The following is a 22638-nucleotide window of genomic DNA, read 5'->3' as shown; positions in this document are numbered from 1 at the left end:
CGCAGTGTGCAATCACAGCAGCAAGATTTGTGGCTCGTTGCCATGAGAAAAGGGCAACCAGTGGAGCACAAACAACTTTGTAAATACCACTAACATATAACTGTTTATCTATCTTCCCTTACTATTTGTACTACTTGCACATTGCTAACACTGTACATAGCTAATAATAACACTTTAAATGTGAGTATTGTTTAAACCTTTTTGAGTGCAATATTTACTGTTCAATTCTAATTGTTGTTTTTGTTGTTTTGTGTCTTCTCGCTTTTGTATATTGTTTATTTCACTTGCTTTTGCACATGTTTTTTTATGCCAATAAAGCCCCTTTGAACTGAATTGAGAGCGAGAGAGACAAGGTGAGAGAGAGACAGAGAGATAAAGGGACAGAGCTGTTGAGGGAACAAGCCAATCTCTTTGGAGCCACAAATCGACGAGCTGTTGATGACTTCACCATACGATGTGACAGGAGACCAAGAACTTAACAAATCTCCATCACCATAGACACCAAGCAGGATGTTTTATTCTAGGTTAATTTGAAACTCATGATTTTCTACTGGCCTGTGATGACACAAAATGGCTGCCAAATTGCCTACACAATACACACAGGTCCAACAGGCTTACATAGAATGAGTTGACTAATCAAAAGGCAAATCAATCAAGGCTGCGGTCAATTCGAATTGAAGGCAGGAAGTGATTTTAAATCACTTTTGCAATTTGAAATAAACTTTTGAAATAAATAGCTTTTACTCCTCAGTTTATTGACAACTCATTGAAAGAAGATGGTGTTTTTTCATTATTTAAAATAAAAATTGTTATTTAAGTTTACTTCCTGAATTTACTGTTTCAATTCGAATTGACCCCAGCCCTGATATCTATTAGCTACACAGCTGGTTTCTTTATCTTTTTAAATCGGCTTTAATCATACAACAACAAAATCTAAAGGCCATTGGGAAATAAACCAATGGGAAGGATTTTCTGCATGGCAACTAGGTTAAAGAAAACACACTGTTCTTTTGCCTGTGGGGAAGAGGACGAGTAATGAGATCTTATGGAGGGCCAGAATGGGAAGAGGAGGAGTGTGTGTGTGTGTGTGTGTGAGGGTAGTTCGGCTACTTGTCTTTTTAAGCATGTAACATTGTCTCTGATGTTGACTGTCAGTCTCAAATGTGCCAGGAATACACAAGAAAAATTGAATCACAGACAAATCGTTCTCCACAGGAGCATGGAAAAGATGGATGGCAGAAGCCTTTTAGAGGCAAACTTTAGAGCAAACACACCACACACTTCAATAACTGCCAGAAATGAACCAGAAACACAAAACAGCAAGATTAAAAGACACACGATGAGAAGAATGGAAGTAGAATACAGAAGCACATAGACCAAACAGTATACTTCCCCCTATCCTTTAGGTTTTTAGCCTCACATTTTGCTCCAGGGTGAAGATTCCCCTAGATACAGACTCAGGATCAGCTTCCTATCTCACCATTCGAACCTTAACCATTAGTGGGGGAAATGCTAAACTTACCTAAGATCAGCATCTAGGGGGCAACTTTACCCTACTCCTCTAAGCTCAGTCTGACCTGCTATGACATATTCAAAGGCAAACACATAACATTTGGTCTTCTTTCAATATTTTTTTTCTGACATGGACACGTAATGCAACAGAAGCACGTGAAAGTCAACATTGAATCAAAATGAAATAAAACATTTAATCAAAAGGAAACACGGACGTTAAAACAAAATTCTTTACACGTTATGACATTTTTTTATTTATTTTTAAAGTTATCTTGAAGTGGTCTCCGGCAACATGAGATCACCAAAAATGGAGGAATGCCAAATCAAACCTCTAAAAAGGTTTTAAAATCGTATTAACTTGGACGAGTGAGGTAAACCTTTGTATCGAGGGATGTACAGTATACATCATCTTCCAGAGGTATAAGGAATCATTTTAATTTAAACCCAACCAGGAAATTATACAACAGTAAACACACATACGCAGACACGGACACACCCTACTGCCAACCCTATTTTCTGATGAACATTTTGGCTAGACATTTGAACTACAGTAGCCTACACACATGACGTCTGCCTATAGGCTACAGCTACGCAGTAGTAACCCAGCCTAGACAATAACTGAAGGCAGTAAAAGGAATAGGGCCTACACTGACAAAGAAGTTGCACAACACCTAAGCTGCTGGCTGTCAATCAAAGCTCCCAACTTCGAGATCCGACCGTTAAACCAGTGAATTATTCATGTCCACATTCTGCTTCTCTCCATTTATTAATATGGACTCACAGGGTGCATACTAAATGGAACACTATTTTCTATAGTTCCTATGGGCCCTGGTCAAAAGTAGTACACTTTATAGGGAAACGGGTGTCATTTGGGAACAGCCACAGCCTATGGACTTACAGTGCCATATGCTCTCAGAGCTGGGGACCTTTCCAAAAGCCTACCACCTACTAGGAATGGGCCCGTATTTATCAAGCGCTTCCAGAGTAGGTGTGCTGATTTAGGATACGTTTTGGCTTTTAAATCACAGTTAATAAGATCACATGCACAGGAGGAACTGTATCCTAGATCAACACTCCTAGTCTCTCAAAATCAACTTTGCTTTACAGAGGTGTTCTCATCTGGTAAAAATGTACTTCAAATGGAGGCCATCACCACCATTTGAGAGGCTAACTATTGGGTTTGCCCTCAATAGCTGCCATCAATAACCTATTCACAGATGGATAAATACGACATTTGATATTGTCATAATAAAATAAATAGCCGGCCCCTAATATTGACGAAGGCAGCTGATTCAATTCAGACTCACTGATTGCATTTATCAGCTGAATACGTGGGGAAATAAAGAGGTTGCAGTTGGAGCCAAAAAAAATGGCACAGATGGTGCAGACCAGTCTCGATGGAGACTGCAGAGGGAAAACCCCCATGCAGGCACACGCCCACTCTCTTCCATGCAAGACGAGCACAAATGGGTCGATGGCCAGAGCTCGGGGGTGAGGTTTGAGAACATACACGGTCATGTATTTGGTTTAGCAGCAATCAACAGCTAATAGGCCAAACGCTTAAATGTAATTGATTGGAGAGAAGTTTATGAATTTGAACAATAGGTCTACAGGCTAATGGTAGGCATAATAAACATGTTACTATTCAAAAATATTAGCATCATTAGCTTTACTTCGTAGCCTATTGTAACAAGTGTGGTTTTACTGGATAGCCTACAAGGTATTGTCAGACACTACCAATGGAGCAAGTCATTAGTGTGCCAACGTCTTCCACTACCATAAAACACGTTGACAACTAAAGCAAGCACACATTTTCTTCAGGAAATATTTTCTAGTTCTATGTGTGAATTAGAGGTCTAGTGCCCTTAACAAATCTATTTTAATCCCCAATACATTTGTATTCACTCTTTAAATGAGACTAACACGATGCAAGTTGGGTTAGATCCTGTTTTTATGAATCCTTAGATCTTTCTTTCTTCTTCTGATCCTATAGAGACTTGTCCCAGTCTCCACACCTGCCTGTCTGTGTTGTGTGACCTCGTCACCTGAAACATTTAAATTTACATCAATGAAATGGTCAGGTTACCTTGACATTGCATAAAAATAATATATTCATCACATAATTTACTTAGTCATGAATTAATCAACACGATTTATATAAATGTCATCATTGGAAACGTCCAGGATGGTTAATAGAAAAGCAAGTTATTTTTCTGAAATGAGTTACTCATTTTCAATTAATTACATTTTCTAAAGGTCGCCAATGCTCCTCCTCTTGTGACAATTTGATCAATTATACTTTAATTATTTCATCATGACATTTGCTGTAAAATACAGTGCTCTCAGAAAGTATTCAGACCCCTTGACTTTTTCCACATTTTGTTACGTTACAGCCTTATTCTAAAATGGATGAATCTACACACAACACCCCATAATGACAAAACAAAAACAGCTTTTATAAAAAAATATTGTCAAAAAATAAAAACTCAAATATCACATTCACAGAACTATTCATGACCCTTTACTCAGTACTTTGTTGAAGCACCTTTGGCAGCAATTACAGCCTCAATTATTTTTGGGTATGACGCTACAAGCTTGGCACACCTATATTTGGGGAGTTTCGCCCATTCTTATCTGCAGATCCTCTGAAGCTCTGTCAGGTTAGATGGAGAGCGTCGCTGCACAGCTATTTTCAGGTCTCGGGTTCAAGTCCGGGCTCTGGATGGGCCACTCAAGGACATTCACAGACTTGTCCCGAAGCCACTCCTGTGCTGTCTTGGCAGCATGCGTAGGGTCATTGTCCTGTTGGAAGGTGAAACTTCGCCCCAGTCTGAGGTCCTGAGCGCTCTGGAGAAGGTTTTCATCAAGCATCTCTCAGTACTTTGCTCCATTCATCTTTGCCTTGATCCTGACTAGTCTCCCATTCCCTGCAATTGAAGAACATCCCCACAGCATGATGCTGCCACCACCACGCTTCACCATAGGGATGGTGCCAGGTTTTCTTCCAGACGTGAAGCTTGGCATTCAGGCCAAATAGTTCAATCTTGATTTCATCAGACCAGAGAATCTTGTGTCCAAGCGGACTGTCATGTGCCTTTTACTGAGGAGTGGCTTCCGTCTGGCCACTATACCATAAAAGGCCTGATTGGTGGAGAGCTGCAGAGATGGTTGTCCTACTGGAAGGTTCTCCCATCTCCACAGAGGAACGCTGGAGCTCTGTCAGAGTGACCATCGGGTTCTTGGTCACCTCCCTGACCAAGCCCCTTCTCCCCCGATTGCTCAGTTTGGCCGGGCGGCCAGCACTAGGAAGAGTTCTTGGTGGTTCCAAACTACTTCCATTTAAGAATGATGGAGGCCACTGTGTTCTTGGAGACCTTCAATGCTGCAGACATTTTATGGTACTCTTCCCCAGATCTGTGCCTCGACACAATCCTGTCTCGGAGCTCTACAGACAATTCCTTCGACCTCATGGCTTGGTTTTTTCTGTGACATGCACGGTCAACTGTGGGACTGTTAATAGACAGTTGTGTGCCTTTCCAAATCATGTCCAATCAATTGAATTTACCACAGATGGACTCTAATCAAATTGTAGAAACATCTCAATGATGATTAATGGAAACAGGATGCACCTGAGCTCAATCTTGTAGTTCATGTACAATTACCATCTACACTGAACAAAAATGTAAAACGCAACATGCAAGAATTTCAAAGAATATAAGGACCTCAGTCAATTGAAATAAATAAATTAGGCCCTTAATCTATGGACATCACATGACTGGGAATACAGATATGCATCTGTTTGTCACACACACAAGAAGTAGGGGCGTGGATGAGAAAACCAGTCAGTAACTGGTATGACCACCATTTGCCTCATGCAGTGTGACAAATCTCCTTCGCATAGAGTTGATCAGGATGTTGATTGTGGCTTGTGGAATGTTGTCCCACTCCCCTTCAACGGCTGTGCAAAGTTGCTGGAAACTGGAACACGTTGTCGTACAAGTCTATGACGAGCATCCCAAACATGCTCAATGGTTGACATGCCTGGTGAATATGCAGGTCATGGAAGAACTGGGACATTTACAGCTTCCAGGAATTGTGTACAGATCCTTGCGACATGGGGCCGCACATTATCATGCTGAAACATGAGGTGATGGCGGCGGATGAATACCACCACAATGGGCCTCAGGATCTCATCACGGTATCTCTGTGCATTCAAATTGCCATCGATAAAAAAATAAAAATGTTTTATTTCAGCTTTATTTAACCAGGTAGGCTAATTGAGAACACGTTCTCATTTACAACTGTGACCTGGCCAAGATAAAGCAAAGCAGTGTGACACAGACAACAACACAGAGTTACACATGGAGTAAACAATAAGCAAGCCAATAACACAATAAACAAGTCAATGACACAGTAGAAAAAAAAGAAAGTCTATATACAGTGTGTGCAAAAGGCATGAGGAGGTAGGCAATAAATAGGCCATAGGAGCGAATAATTACAATTTAGCAGATTAACACTGGATTGATAAATGAGCATATGATGATGTGCAAGTAGAAATACTGGTGTGCAAAAGAGCAGAAAAGTAAATAAAATAAAAACAGTATGGGGATGAGGTAGGTAGATTGGGTGGGCAATTTACAGATGGACTATGTACAGCTGCAGCGATCGGTTAGCAGCTCAGGTAGCTGATGTTTAAAGTTGGTGAGGGAAATAAAAGTCTCCAACTTCAGTGATTTTTGCAATTCGTTCCAGTCACTGGCAGCAGAGAACTGGAAGGAAAGGCGGCCAAATGAGGTGTTGGGGATGATCAGTGAGATATACCTGCTGGAACGTGTGCTACGGGTGGGTGTTGTTAGCGTGACCAGTGAACTGAGATAAGTCGGAGCTTTACCTAGCATAGACTTATGCAATTGTGTTCGTTGTACGTAGCTTAAACCTGCCCATACCATAACCCCACCATGGGGCACTCTGTTCACAACATTGACATCAGCAAACCGCTGTCTGCAATCTGCCCGGTCAGTTGAAACCAGGATACATCTGTGAAGAGCACACTTCTCCAGCGTGCCAGTGGCCATCGAAGGTTACGACACTCAACTGCAGTCAGGTCAATGATGGATGGATTATCTTGGAAAAGCATAAATGCTAACTAACAGGGATGTAAACAAATCTGTGCATGTTATTTTGGAGAACTAAGCTTTATGTGCATATGGAACATTTCTGGGATGTTTTATTTCAGCTCATGAAACATTGGACCAACACTATACATTTACGTTTATATTTTTGTTCAGTGTAGTTCCAATCCATCTCACTCAGAACAAGCCACATGACAATGACACAATGAATCAGTGCACAAAGGTGATGATGAATGATTGACGCCATACTTGTTGTCTCAAATCAAATGCATACCAGCAGTACTGGAGAACTGGTGACCATCTCTAAGTCACAGTACCATCCTCTCACCTCCGTGTTGACTAGACCTGCTTGGCGAGACTACTATGATAATGAAATGTCTTTATAACATATACAGTCAGTTCCATAATTATTGGCACACTTGATAGATAACCAAAAAAGAATAAATACAAATATTATATGTTAAAAGAAAATAGGGAAATTATATTATTTTCTACTAATACAAATGCTCAGAGAAAGAGATTTTGTTGAACAAGTAAGAAAAAAAGGTAGGGGGGAAAGAGGTCAAACTTATTGGCACCACAGTATTCAATACTGTACTACCCTCCCCTTGACAGGATTACCACACTGAGCCTTTTTATAACATGTTTTATGAGACTGGAAAACACGATGGGAGGGCTCAGACCATTCCTCCATACAGAAGCCTTCGAGATCCTTGATATCCTTTGTCTGCTCTTATGGACTGCCCTCCCCAATTCAAACCACTGGTTTTCAATGGGGTTAAAGTCCGGAGACAGATGGATATTGTAAAATGTTGATTTTGTGGTCAATTAACCATTTATTTTGATTAGTGCTTGGGGTTATTGTCTTGCTGGAAGGTCCACTTGCAACCAGGTTTTTGGCTAAAATGTCCAGGGTCTTGGTAAAGTTCATGATGCCATTGACCTTAACAAGGGCCCCAGGAGCAGTGGAAGCAAAATAACTCAATAACATCTAAGATCCACCACAATATTTTACCATAGGTATGAGATACTTTGTATATGCTTCTGTTTTTTTAATGCCAAACCACCACTGGCATGTGTGGCTAAAGAGCTTTATTTTCATATCATCTGACCACAGCATCGGTTCCAAGTGCCAATGCTGTTTATCTAACTCCAGGTAAGCTATGGTCAGATTACATTAAAATAGATCTCTTAAACCACGCACAAAAGTGGTGGGTTTGGAGTATATAAAAAAAAAAATGCATATTCAGAAAAGTACCTCATACCTACGGTAAAATATGCTTTAAGGGCATCCCAGGTGGCGCAGAGGTATAAGGCACTGCATCACAGTGCTGAGGTGCCACTACAGCCTCGGGTTCGTTCCCAGGCTATGTCACAGCCGGCAGTGACCGGGAGCCCCATAGGGCAGCACACAATTGGCCCAGCGTCGTGGGGGGTTTGGCCGGGGGTATTTTATTAGGATCCCCATTAGCTGTTGCAACTCTTCCCGAGGTCCACACAAAACATGACATAATACAGACCATTAATAGACAGAAACAGCTTAACCTCTTACATCTAGACGTTCCGCTAGCGGAACACCTGCTCCAATATCCAATGATAGGCTTGACGCGAATGACAAATTCCTCAAAAATCCCAAAACTTAAATTTTTCAAACATATTACTATTTTACACCATTTTAAAGACAAGACTCTCCTTTATCTAACCACACTGTCCGATTTCAAAAAGGCTTTACAGCGAAAGCAAAACATTAGATTATGTCAGCAGAGTACCCAGCCAGAAATAATCAGACACCCATTTTTCAAGCTAGCATATAATGTCACAAAAAACAAAACCACAGCTAAATGCAGCACTAACCTTTGATGATCTTCATCAGATGACACTGCTAGGACATTATGTTATACAATACATGCATGTTTTGTTCAATCAAGTTCATATTTATATCAAAAACTAGCTTTTTACATTAGCATGTGACGTTCAGAACTAGCATTCCCACCGAACACTTCCGGTGAATTTACTAAATTACTCACGATAAACGTTCACAAAAAACATAACAATTATTTAAAGAATTATAGATACAGAACTCCTTTATGCAATCGCGGTGTCCGATTTTAAAATAGCTTTTCGGTGAAAGCACATTTTGCAATATTCTGAGTAGATAGCCCGGCCATCATGGCTAGCTATTTTGACACCCACCAAGATTGGTACTCACCAAACTCAGATTTACTATAAGAAAAATTGGATTACCTTTGCTGTTCTTCGTCAGAATGCACTCCCAGGACTTCTACTTCAATAACAAATGTTGGTTTGGTTCCAAATAATCCATAGTTATATCCAAATAGCGGCATTTTGTTCGTGCGTTCAAGACACTATCCGAAGGGTAAAGAAGGGTGACGCGTCCGGCGCGTTTCGGGACAAAAAATGTCAAAATATTCCATTACCGTACTTCGAAGCATGTCAAACGCTGTTTAAAATCAATTTTTATGCGATTTTTCTCGTAAAAAAGCGATAATATTCCGACCGGGAAACCCTGTTTTCGTTCAAAGACGAAAAAATAAAAACATGGAGTCGTCTCGTGCACGCGCCCCCAGTCTCATTGTTCTCAGATCGACCACTATCCAAATGCGCTACTGTTTTTCAGCCATGGCCTGCAAAGTCATCATTCAACGTTCTGGCGCCTTCTGAGAGCCTATGGGAGCGTTAGAAAATGTCATGTTACAGCAGAGATCCCCTGTTTTGGATAGAGATGATCAAGAAGGCCAAGAAATGGTCAGAGAGGGCACTTCCTGTAAGGAATCTTCTCAGGTTTTGGCCTGCCAAATGAGTTCTGTTATACTCACAGACACCATTCAAACAGTTTTAGAAACTTTGGAGTATTTTCTATCCAAGGCTAATAATTATATGCATATTCTAGTTTCTGGGCAGGAGTAATAATCAGATTAAATCGGGAATGTTTTTTATCTGGCCGTGAAAATACTGCCCCCTATCCATAACAAGTTAAGGACAAATTTTTTAAACAGGTTTGCTGTTCTTGTAATAATGTCTCTATATAATACTGTACTCTTTCTTGAATTTGTTCTGGATTTGGGGACTGTGAAAAGACCCCTGGTGGCATGTCTGGTGGGGTGTGTGTGTCAGAGATGTAAGTTACTACGCAAACAATTTGGGATTTTCAACTCATTAACTTCACTAGGGTAGGGGGCAGCATTCGGAATTTTGGATGAAAAGCGTGCCCATAGTAAACTGCCTGCTACTCAGGCTCAGAAGCTAGGATATGCATATAATTGGTAGATTTGGATAGAAAACACTCTAAAGTTTCCAAAACTGTTAAAATAATGTCTGTGAGTATAACAAAACCGATATGGCAGGCGAAAACCTGAGGAAAATCCATCCAGGAAATACTATTATTTTGAAAGGCTGTTTTTCCATTGAAAGCCTATCCACCATAGGACCCAGTTCACGATCTCTATGGCTTCTTCTACATGTGGCCAGTCTTTAGGCATTGTTTCAGGCTTTTACTCTGAAAAGTGAGGGAGACGCAGCACTTTCAATGAGTGGACAGTGGAAATTCGATCGGGAGCGCGCCTTTCTTGTTTCTCCTTTTTTATTGACAAAGCTTTTGTCCGGTTGAAATATTATTGATTATTTATGACAAAAACAACCTGAGGATTGATGTTAAACATCGTTTGACATGTTTCTACAAACTTTTATTGTACTTTTTTGATTTTTTGTCTGTCTGTTGTGACCGCGCTTTGTTCCAATGGATTGCTGAACAAAACGCACCAACAAAACGGAGGTTTTTGGACATAAAGAGGGACATTATCGAACAAAACGACCATTTATTGAGTAAATGGGAGTCTTGTGAGTGCAAACATATGAAGATCATCAAAGGTAAGTGATTAATTTTATCACTATTTCTGAGTTGTGTAACTCCGCTACTTGGCTTGTTACTGTTTGTAATGATTTGTCTGCTGGGCGCTGTTCTCAGATAATTACATAGTATGCTTTCGCCGTAAAGCCTTTTTGAAATCTGACACCGTATGTTTCATGAATTTTTATAATGAGTATTTCTGTTTTTGAATTTGGCGCTCTGCAATTTCACTGGATGTTGGCCAGGTGGGACGGGGTGGCAGCGCAGCCTAGTGGTTAGAGCGTTGGACTAGTAACCGAAAGGTTGCAAGTTCAAATCCCCAAGCTGACAAAGTACAAATCTGTTGTTCTGCCCCTGAACAAGGCAGTTAACCCATTGAAAATAAGAATTTGTTGTTAACTGACTTACCTAGTTAAATAAAGATAAAATAAACAAATTCTCTCAACCAAGAGAGACTGGCATGCATAGTATTTATATCAGCCCTCTGATTACAATAAAGAGCATGACATGGCACTCTGTTCTGGGCCAGCTGCAGCTTAACTAGGTCTTTCCTTGCAGCACTTGACCTCAAGATAAGACAAAACTAGCTTTTTGGAGTGTGGTGTCAAAAAAGCAGAGAATCTCTTTATTACGGACAGACCTCTCCCCATCTTTACAACCATATGTTTTGACCATGACAGTTTACAATCTAAGGTAGCACCATGTAGTTTAGTCTCTTGAACTTGTTCAACAGCCACTCCATTCATTACCAGATTCAGCTGAGATCTAGAATTTAGGGAATGATTTGTACCAAATACAATTCTCTTAGTTTTAGAGGTGTTCAGGATCAGTTTATTACTGGCCACCTATTCCAAAAGACTGCAACTCTTTGTTAAGGGTTTCAGTGACTTCATTAGTTGTGGTTGCTGATGCATATATGGTTGAATCATCAGCATACATGGACACAAATGCTTTGTTTAATGCCAGTGGCAGGTCATTGGTAAAAATAGAAAAGCGTAGAGGGCCTAGAGAGCTGGCCTGCGGTACACCACATTTTATATGTTTGACATTAGAGAAGCTTCCATTAAAGAACACCCTTTGAGTTCTATTAGATAAATAGCTCTGAATCCACGAGGTTGAAAAGCCATAACACATACGTTTTTTCAGCAATAGGTTATGGTCAATAATATCAAAGGCTGCACTGAAATATAACAGTACAGCTCCCACAATATTCTCATTTCTTTCAACTGTTAGGCTCTAAATATCCGAGTAAGAAATTGACGGACACTATGAAAGCTCCAACCAAGTTTATTCACCCATTGGGTCAATACAGCTGCATAAGACAAAGGCATGGTTCCACCAGTGGTAGTACATATACACCACCATTTGGGTTGGAATCTCCTCCTCTCTAAACATTACATCTTTGTTGCTAGGCAGGAAATTAAGTGACGCGGGCAATAAACTGTTCCTTCTCCCTTAACGTGACCTGACCTGGGCCCCCTTCCTCACTAAACCACATCTCTCCACCCTTATCTGTGCCTGCCAAGATGTGATTGTCTTTCCTTCACTCAGTACATTCCAAGCCTTATTGCCTCTACCATATACATTCCTCCTACAGATACCCATCAACTTCTGGTGTATAAACCAGACTATGGCACTCCTCATGTCTCTAGTATAACTAATGATTAATAATATAAGTTTAGAAATCCGAACCCATCACAACCAATCATCAGTCGTTTGTGTCAGTGCAGTACATGTTGAGTGCCCTTCTCTATAAGCATGCTGAAAGTCTGTTGTTAATTTGTTTACAGAGAAATAACATTGTATTTGCTCAAACACCATTTTTTCCAACAGTTTGCTAAGAGCTGGCAGCAAGCTGATAGGTCTGCTGTTAGTAACAGTAAAGGCCGCTTTACCTCTCTTGGGCAGCGGAATTACTTTGGCTTCCCTCCAGACCTGAGGACAAAGACTTTCCTCTAGGCTCAGATTAACAATATGACAGATAGGAGTGGCTATAGTCAGCTACCATGCTCAGTGGCTTTCCATCGAAGTTGTCAATGCCAGGTTTGTCCTTATTGATCGATTACAATTTTTCCACCTTCTCAAATCAAATGTATTTATATAGCCCTTCTTACATCAGCTGATATCTCAAAGTGCTGATATCTCATAGTGCTGTTCTCCCACACTAACAGTACAAATTGAAAACTTGCAATGCTTTTCTTTCATTTGTTTTTTTATGCATGAATACGATGGCTCACTGTTCATTGTTTGCCCACTTTGCCAATGAAGTGATCAATAAAATAATTGGCAACATCAAATAGTTTTGTGATGAATAAGCCATTTGATTCGATGTAAGACGGAGTTAAATGTCTTTCTGGCCATCATTTCATTTAAAGCACTCATCATTCTTTATACCATTGATCTTATCTTCATAACACAGTTTCTTCTCCTTTTTGTTGAGTTTAGTCACATAATTTCTCAATTTGCAGTAAGTCAACCAGTCATAATGTGCAGCCAGATTTTTTAGCCACTCATTTTGCCCCATCTCTTTCAACCATTCAGTTTTTCAATTCCTCATCAATCCATGGAGCCTTTAAAGTTCAAACAGTCAGTTTCTTAACAGGTGCATGTTTATCAATAATTGGTAGAAGCAATTTCATAAATTCATCAAGTGCATCATCTGGATGCTCCTTATTAATCACATCAGACCAATAAATATTTTTATTTGGGGGATTTCACTAGGCTCATTGTGCTCTAGCGACTCCTTGTGGCGGGCCGGGCACCTGCAAGCTGACCTCAGTCGTGAGTTGAACGGTGTTTCCTCCGACACGCTTCTGGCTTCCGGGTTTAGCAAGCATTGTGTTAAGAAGCAGCGCGGCTTGGCGGGTCATGTTTCGGAGGACGCATGACTCAACCTTCGCCTCTCTCGAGCCCGTTGGGGAGTTGCAGCGATGAGACAAGATTGTAACTACCAATTGGATATCACGAAATTGGAGAAAAGGGGCAAAAAATAATTATAAAATGCTTCAAAACTGCAACATTTTCTCTACTCCCAATGGCAAAATCTCACTCAGGGCCTCCAAAAGGCTAATTAGCTAATACTAATACTCTTCATAAAGAAAAACATTGCTTTCAAAGTACCATCTAAGCCTTGCAACAGAGAACCATATACTGTAGGCCTGTCTCAGTTTTGGAAATGTTGGTGATATACTTTCTTTATATACAGTATAGTGTGTGTATATTCCTTCAAATTAGTGGATTTTGCTATTTCAGCCACACCCGTGACTGACAGCTGTATAAAATGGAACACACAGCCATGCAATCTCCATAGACAAACATTGGCAGTAGAATGGCCCATACTGAAGAGCTCAGTGACTTTCAACATGGCACCGTCATAGGATGCCACCCTTCAAACAAGTCAGTTTGTCAAATTTCTGCCCTGCTAGAATTGCCACGGTCAACAGTAAGTGCTGTTATTGTGAAGTGGAAACGTCTAGGAGCAACATCGGCTCAGCCGCAAAGTGGTAGGACACACAAGCTCACAGAACGGGACCACCGAGTGCTGAAGCGCGTAGCACATAAAAATAATCTGCAACACTCACTACCAAGATCCAAACGTGCCTCTGGAAGCAACGTCAGCACAAGAACTGTTCGTCGGTAGCTGGCCAAGCAGCCGCACACTTCCATGGCCAAGCAGCCGCACACAAGCCTAAGATCACCATGAGCAATGTCAAGTGTCAGCTGGAGTGGTTTAGAGCTCACCACCATTGGACTCTGAAGCAGTGGAAACGCGTTCTCTGGAGTGATGAATCACGCTTCACCATCTGGTAGTCCGACAGACAAATCTGGGCTTGGCGGATGCCAGGAGAACGCTACCTGCCCCATTGCATAGTACCAACTGTAAAGTTTGGTGGAGGAGTAATAATGGTCTGGGGCTGTTTTTCATGGTTCGGGCTAGGCCCCTTAATTCCAGTGAAGGGAAATCTTAATGCTACAGTATACATTCATACATACATTAGAGGTCGACCGATTAATCGGAATGGCCGATTAATTAGGGCTGATTTCAAGTTTTCATATCAATCCGAAATCGGTATTTTTGGACATGGATTTATTTTACACCTTTATTTAACTAGGCAACTCAGTTAAGAACACATTCTTATTTTCAATGACGGCCTAGGAACGGTGGGTTAACCTCTATGGGACCGGCGGGACGAATTCGTCCCACCTACGTAACAGCCACTGCCAGCCTGTGGCGCGATTTTCAAAATCTTCAAAATCCTATTACTTCAATTTCTCAAACATATGACTATTTTACAGCCATTTAAAGATAAGACTCTCGTTAATCTAACCACACTGTCCGATTTCAAAAAGGCTTTACAACGAAAGCAAAACATTAGATTATGTCAGCAGAGTACCAAGCCAGAAATAATCAGACACCCATTTTTCAAGCCAGCATATAATGTCACCAAAACCCAGAAGACAGCTAAATGCAGCACTCACCTTTGATGATCTTCATCAGATGACAACCCTAGGACATTATGTTATACAATACATGCATGTTTTGTTCAATCAAGTTCATATTTATATCAAAAACCAGCTTTTTACATTAGCATGTGACGTTCAGAACTAGCATACCCCCCGCAAACTTACGGGGAATTCGCTAACATTTTACTAAATTACTCACGATAAACGTTCACAAAAAGCATAACAATTATTTTAAGAATTATAGATACAGACCTCCTCTATGCACTCGATATGTCCGATTTTAAAATAGCTTTTTGGTGAAAGCACATTTTGCAATATTCTAAGTACATAGCCCAGGCATCACGGGCTCGCTATTTAGACACCCGGCAAGTTTAGCACTCACCATAATCATATTTACTATTATAAAAATGTCATTACCTTTTGTTGTCTTCGTCAGAATGCACACCCAGGACGTCTACTTCAATAACAAATGTTGGTTTGGTCCAAAATAATCCATCGTTATATCCGAATAGCGGCGTTTTGTTCGTGCGTTCCAGACACTATCCGAAATAGTAAAGAAGTGTCGCGCGCTTGGCGCAATTCCTGACAATAAAATTCAAAGTATTCCATTGCCGTACGTCGAAGCATGTCAACCGCTGTTTAAAATCAATTTTTACGTCATTTTTCTCGTAGAAAAGCGATAATATTCCGACAGGGAATCTCCTTTTCGGCAAACAGAGGAAAAAATCCCAAAGGCGGGGGCGGTCGGGGTCACGCGCATAAGCTAGTGTCTCTTGATGGGCCACTTGAGAAAGGCGATAATGTGTTTCAGCCTGGGGCTGGAATGACGACATTCTCTTTTTTCCCGGGCTCTGAGAGCCTATGGACGACGTGGGAAGTGTCACGTTAGAGCAGAGATCCTTAGTAAATGATAGAGATGGCAAAGAAGTTCCAGAAATGGTCAGACAGGCCACTTCCTGTAAAGGAATCTCTCAGGTTTTGACCTGCCATTTGAGTTCTGTTATACTCACAGACACCATTCAAACAGTTTTAGAAAATTTAGGGTGTTTTCTATCCATATGTAATAAGTATATGCATATTCTAGTTACTGAGTAGGAGTGGTAACCAGATTAAATCGGGTATGTTTTTTATCCAGCCGTGTCAATGCTGCCCCCTAGCCCTAACAGGTTAACTGCCTTGTTCAGGGGCAGAACGACAGATTTTTACCTTGTCAGCTCGGGGATTCAATCTTGCAACCTTACGGTTAACTAGTCCAACGCTCTAACCACCTGCTTTACATTTCACTCCACGAGGAGCCTGCCTGTTACACGAATGCAGTAAGAAGCCAAGGTAAGTTGCTAGCTAGCATTAAACTCATCTTATAAAAAACAATCAATCAATCATAATCACTTGTTAACTACACATGGTTGATGATATTACTAGTTTATCTAGCCTGTCCTGCGTTGCATATAATCGCTTAGGTACACGTTGCTCCAACGTGTACCTAACCATAAACATGAATGCCTTTCTTAAAATCAATACACAAGTATGTATTTTTAAACCTGCATATTTAATTAATACTGCCTGCTAACATGAATTTCTTTTAACTAGGGAAAATGTGTCACTTCTCTTGCAACAGAGTCAGGGTATATGCAGCAGTTTGGGCCGCCTAGCTCGTTGCGAACTGTGTGAAGACTATTTCTTCCTAACAAAGACAGCCGACTTCGCCAAACGAGGGATGATTTAACAAAAGCGCATTTACGAAAAAAAGCACAATCGTTGCACGAATGTACCTAACCATAAACATCAATGCCTTTCTTAAAATCAATACACAGAAGTATATATTTTTAAACCTGCATATTTAGCTAAAAGAAATCCAGGTTAGCAGGCAATATTAACCAGGTGAAATTGTGTCACTCCTCTTGCGTTCATTGCACGCAGAGTCAGGGTATATGCAACAGTTTGGGCCGCCTGGCTCGTTGCGAACTAATTTGCCAGAATTTTACGTAATTATGACATAACATTGAAGGTTGTGCAATGTAACAGGAATATTTAAACTTATGGATGCCACCCGTTAGATAAAATACAGAACGGTTCCGTATTTCACTGAAAGAATAAATGTGATAGTTTCCGGATTTGACCATATTAATGACCTGAGGCTCGTATTTCTGTGTGTTATTATGTTATAATTAAGTCTATGATTTGATAGAGCAGTCTGACTGAGCGATGGTAGGCACCAGCACGCTCGTAAGCATTCATTCAAACAGCACTTTCGTGCGTTTCGCCAGCAGCTCTTCGCAATGCTTCAAGCATTGCGCTGTTTATGACTTCAAGCCTATCAACTCCCGAGAATAGGCTGGTGTAACCGATGTGAAATGGCTAGCTAGTTAGCGGGGTGCGCGCTAATAGCGTTTCAAACGTCACTCGCTCTGAGTCTTGGAGTAGTTGTTCCCCTTGCTCTGCATGGGTAACGCTGCTTCGAGGGTGGCTGTTGTCGATGTGTTCCTGGTTCGAGCCCAGGTAGGAGCGAGGAGAGGGACGGAAGCTATACTGTTACACTGGCAATACTAAAGTGCCTATAAGAACATCCAATAGTCAAAGGTATATGAAATACAAATCGTATAGAGAGAAATAGTCCTATAATTCCTATAATAACTACAACCTAAAACTTCTTACCTGGGAATATTGAAGACTCATGTTAAAAGGAACTACCAGCTTTCTTATGTTCTCATGTTCTGAGCAAGGAACTTAAACGTTAAACATGGCACATATTGCACTTTTACTTTCTTCTCCAACACTTTGTTTTTGCATTATTTAAACCAAATTGAACATGTTTCATTATTTATTTGAGGCTAAATTGATTTTATTGATGTATTATATTAAGTTAAAATAAGTGTTCATAAAGTATTGTTGTAATTGTCATTATTACAAATAAATTAAAAAAAAATCGCCCGATTAATCGGTATCGGCTTTTTTTTTTTTTGGTCCCCCAATAAATCGGTATCGGCGTTGAAAAATCATAATCGGTCGACCTCTAACATACATACATACTAGACAATTCTGTGCTTACAACTTATTGGCAACAGTTTGGGGAAGGCCCTTTCCTGTTTCAGCATGACAATGCCTCTGTGCACAAAGCGAGGTCCATACAGAAATGGTTTGTCGAGATCGGTGTGGAAGAACTTGACTGGACTGCAGAGCCCTGACCTCAACCCCATCAAACAACTTTGGGATGAATTGGAACCCTGACTGCGAGCAAGGCCTAATTGCCAAACATCAGTGCCTGACCTCACTAATGCTCTTGTTGCTGACTGGAAGCAAGTTCCCGCAGCAATGTTCCAACATCTAGTGGAAAGCCTTCCCAGAAGAGTGGAGGCTGTTATTGCAGCAAAGGGCGGACAACTCCATATTAATGCCCATGATTTTGGAATGATATGCTTGACGAGCAGGTGTCCACATACTTTTGGTCATGTAGTGTATAACATGTCTAGTTCTATAGTCAATATGAATCATCCAGAATTTTGATATTACACTACAGACAACACGTACAATACATTTCCATGTCAGTTTGGAAATCAGTAATCATCTGAAAATAAAAAATGTACATAGTCAGTATAGGGTTCGTCATTGCAAGGGTTCATTTAATGAGACTACTAAAGTATCAAATAATATAATAATGCAATTCAGACATTTTGACCAGGGCCCTTATGGGCCCTTAAAAGTAGTACAGTATATAGGGAGCCATTTGGGACATATGTCTGGTCTTCTGATAGGACACAGACAAAGTGATTGTCTCTAGGATGAGGACTGATTAACTCTGCTCTGCCAACATCCTGATTACACCCATGGATCTGGAGGAACTGTCTCTGTGTGTGTGTGTGTGTGTGTACACAGTACTGAGACATTTCCGTCTTTCTCTTTGGTGGTGTGGTAGTGCAGAGAAAGACAAAGAAGAGAGCGTGAGAGAAAGAGATACTCGTTTTCTTTGTTGGTGTGGTAGTGCAGAGGAAGAAAGTGCAAAAGAGAGAGATACAGCTCTCTCCATCTCCCTGTGTGGTAGCGCAGAGAAAAAAAGTGAAAGAGGGGATACCTGCACTGGTTGGCTGGTGGAGGGTTGCACCACAGGCAGGCAGGGCCTTCCCCCTCTCCCTCACCCCCTCCTGAATGTGTTATGAGGAGGGCTATCCCAGCCAGCAGCATTATGCCATACTTTCTTCCTCTCTGCAGTCTCCTCTAGCAAGCTAAAAGCTGGCCGATCCATGCATCTGACATCAGTGGTGTATTCAGGAACCTGGAACGTTCAGGCCCCGGTTTCCCGATAGCGAAGGAACTTAGGCTTACGAGTGTTTTAATGATACATCTGTCCTGCAATGCGGAAGATTTAAACTGTGTTTCCCAAAACACCACACAGAGAGATTTGCTAAGTGTGTGTTGAGGAATACATCGATATTGATAAGATCGATACTGATAGGATTGAAAGAAAGCTGATTGCAGCGCAGCCTTTCTCCATTCAAATCTTACCTTAACAGAACTATTCCTCAATAATGACAACGGATCAGCTCCTACAGAGATATTATCACCTATGGCTGCAAATATTGAGACCCTATAATAATGCATAAAATTAAGATCTGGCACATCATTGCGCACCTGTCAGTCTCCACAAAAGTTACAGACTTTTATAAAAATAGAAGAAAAAAAAATAATATATATATATATATATATATATAGAAAAAATAGAAAATAGAAAAAATAGCAAAATTTTTATGAACATGAATGAACATGAAATTGATTTTAATATTAATATGAAGCCTATACTGTAGGTAAGCTATTTATCTTTTAATGCAGTCATCTCGGTTTTTATTTGGAGCATATTTTTGTCCTTTGCTTGTTTGTAACAATTGCAAAGACATTGGCAACTTTGTATATGTAGTCAACTTCGTTGTGAAGTTATCGGCGCTCACAGAGAGACAGATAAACATATTGATTCTATGTTTAGCGGTAATGCACATAAAGTGAAGCAGTAGGGAAAAAAACGAATCTAACGACGAACTTAGCTGTTCTACGAGTGGTCTGAGGAAGTCGGTAAATAAAGTGTTTTCATGTGCAACTTTAGTAAGGATGATTTTGGGAAAGAGCTCAGAGATTTAGCGATGCTCCTATGAAGGTTCTAACGATTAACTTAGCCTTAAAGCTAGGAGGGATCCAGCTTTTGTCAAATTAAAGTCAGGTAGGATAACTTACGCAGCAGGATAATAACGTAGCAGGTTAGGAGAATTAAGTTAAAGTTAGAAAAGGGATACGGTTAGCAAAATAATATATATATATATATATATATATATAACAATTATGACGTACAATTGGCAAAAGCTGGATCCGTCTAGTCATGACCTTAAGATGCTTTTGGGAAACCGGGCCCTGAATGTTACATATAGAAATAGAATGAATAGAGATGACACAATTCCCGATTTCTATCTGACAGACAATCATTTGCGCTCTACACAATTAATTTCCATATGAACGTTCCGTTTCGTCATCCTCCGTCACTCTCCTAACCCATCAGCCTACATGCATCATAATTGGCTATAACTAATAGGCTGGCCTTTATAGGCCAAATGCATTAGTCATAACAAAAGAAGAGTGCATTATGGCAGTGTTTCCCAACCTCTGTGCCTGAGTACCCCCAAGAGCACAATTGTAAACCCAGACAAAAACACCTGATTCAACTTGTCAAGGTATGCTTGTCCAGGGCCACAACAAAAATATGTAGCCTACTGTTGGGTGTACTTGATGACTGGAGTTGGGGAACTGCATTGGGGGACAGATAGGCAAGGCTTCTTACAGGAGAGAGAGCGTTAGCATCCAGTAGGCTATATTAGTTGTATCACATGGACCTACATTTAAGAATCAGCAAGGGAGTTTGTTGTTATTCAACATCGGTCAGATTACATATAGTTTTACAAATGGCTTGCATATGACATAATTTAAGGCAGTCAGGCCTATAGTAGACATTTATTATTTTGCAATGGACTGTTAGATCTAGGGCAGAACACTATCTGACCATTTGTCTGCCTATAACAGTAGGCTATTTACTCAAGTCTGTGTAACTGTTTAGGTGAAAGATTGAAGGTTTAGACGGTCGTAATGGTAATAATAAGATCCTATAATTTGGACACAGCTGCGTCTGGTAGCTATGGGAGATAACTTGTCTAGCTACCTATCCATCCACATCGCTCCGGCCAACTAGCAGTCGATAGAGCAACGGAATTAAATGCAGGGTCGTCAGGCAAGGAGAGGACAGTATCCGTGTGGGTGTTGGTCTTAAAACCAAACAATTCTCAACTTGGTCCTCGCATATCAGAAGGAGCAAGTTAGCAATACATTCTCCTGAAATATCAAAATGATCAAATAAGCACCACTCTACTGCAAGCCCTTCTGGAAGGCATAAATAAGAAAATAGGGTTATAGCAGTAGTGGCAAATTGTAGCTAGAAATCAAGGTTGCAGTGGTAGTCTATTGTTTGGTGGGATAATTTGTTATTCTGTTGCCAATTGTGGAAAGAGCAGATACTAGCTAATAACCACATCTTGCAAGACTTCCTTCGCGCGTGGTATCCCACAGCAGTGCACGCGACGGGTCAAACAATGCTCCCAACTGACGGCGAGGCATAGGCTAACTCCGTTGGTAATGGATCATGTCTCGTATATGCACCCTGCTTTGAGCACAACACAAGCCGCGGCAGCAGCTCGCATGACTAGCCTACTGTATTTTCCTTCCAACTACGGTTCCCGTCTCCCATCACCTCAACCACAGTCACTCGTATTGCACGGATTCCAAAAGCGCCATCTGCAGCGAGGTCCCTAATGCAAATGAGGCGGTGTTGTTTTACTGTTACCTGAACAGAGCTCCTCTCCCTTGGGCGACGTGTTCTCTCTGTTCCTCCGGGGATCCAGCGGGTCGGGTATGGCAGTCCCAGCCGGGGCTGCTGTGATTCCTCCTCGGTCCTGCCTGAGCGACGAACCCCCCTCTGATCCGCTTGCAATCTCGCGCTCCCCTATGGAAAGCCAAAAGGTTCAAATCGTTTTACTTGGAACATGTCAACACTTGTCATTATCATGTTTCACTTGCTTTTTTCAAGTGTCAAATGTAGATTTTTTTTTTCACTTGTTCAGTGTGCGTTTACAGGTGATTTGAACACTCGTAATGATCATATTCACGTGCTTTATTCAAGTGTCAAATGTAATTTTTACACGTGTTCCTAACACCTGTCCAGTGGCATTTACAAGTGGCATTTAGGCATTTTTTGTATTAATCATGGGTGACTAATAAGCCCAAGCAGTAAGCTAGGCCATTATATATGTTATAAAATATTGAAAATGTATAAATAAAAAGAAACGTCCCTTTTTCAGGACCCTGTCATTCAAAGATAAGTCATAAAAATCCAAATAACTTCACAGATCTTCATTGTAAAGGGCTTAAACATTGTTTCCCATGCTTGCTCAGTGAACCATAAACAATTCATGAACATGCACATGTGGAACTGTCGTTAAGACACTAACAGCTTACAGACGGCAGGCAATTAATGTCACAGTTATGAAAACGTAGGACACTAAAGAGGCATTTCTACTGATTCTGAAAAACACCAAAAGATAGATGCCCAGGGTCCCTGCTCATCTGTGTGAACGT

General features: G+C 40.8%; 1 protein-coding gene across 1 annotated transcript in view; it reads right to left on the bottom strand.

Moving 5' to 3' along the window:
- Window positions 1-22040, bottom strand: part of LOC106567584 (calpain-5) — a 62676-nt gene extending 40636 nt beyond the window's left edge. The window contains exon 1 of the mRNA XM_014137084.3: window positions 21848-22040. The gene's annotated coding sequence lies outside the window, so the exon portion shown is untranslated. The remainder of the gene's footprint in view (window positions 1-21847) is intronic.
- Window positions 22041-22638: the final 598 nt, after the last annotated feature.

This window comes from Salmo salar, chromosome 13 (genome assembly GCF_965601325.2).
Source record: "Salmo salar chromosome 13, fSalSal1, whole genome shotgun sequence".
Lineage (NCBI taxonomy): Eukaryota > Metazoa > Chordata > Actinopteri > Salmoniformes > Salmonidae > Salmo > Salmo salar.
Note: the sequence above shows the minus strand (reverse complement) of the source record. Positions and strands in the feature narration are given on the sequence as shown.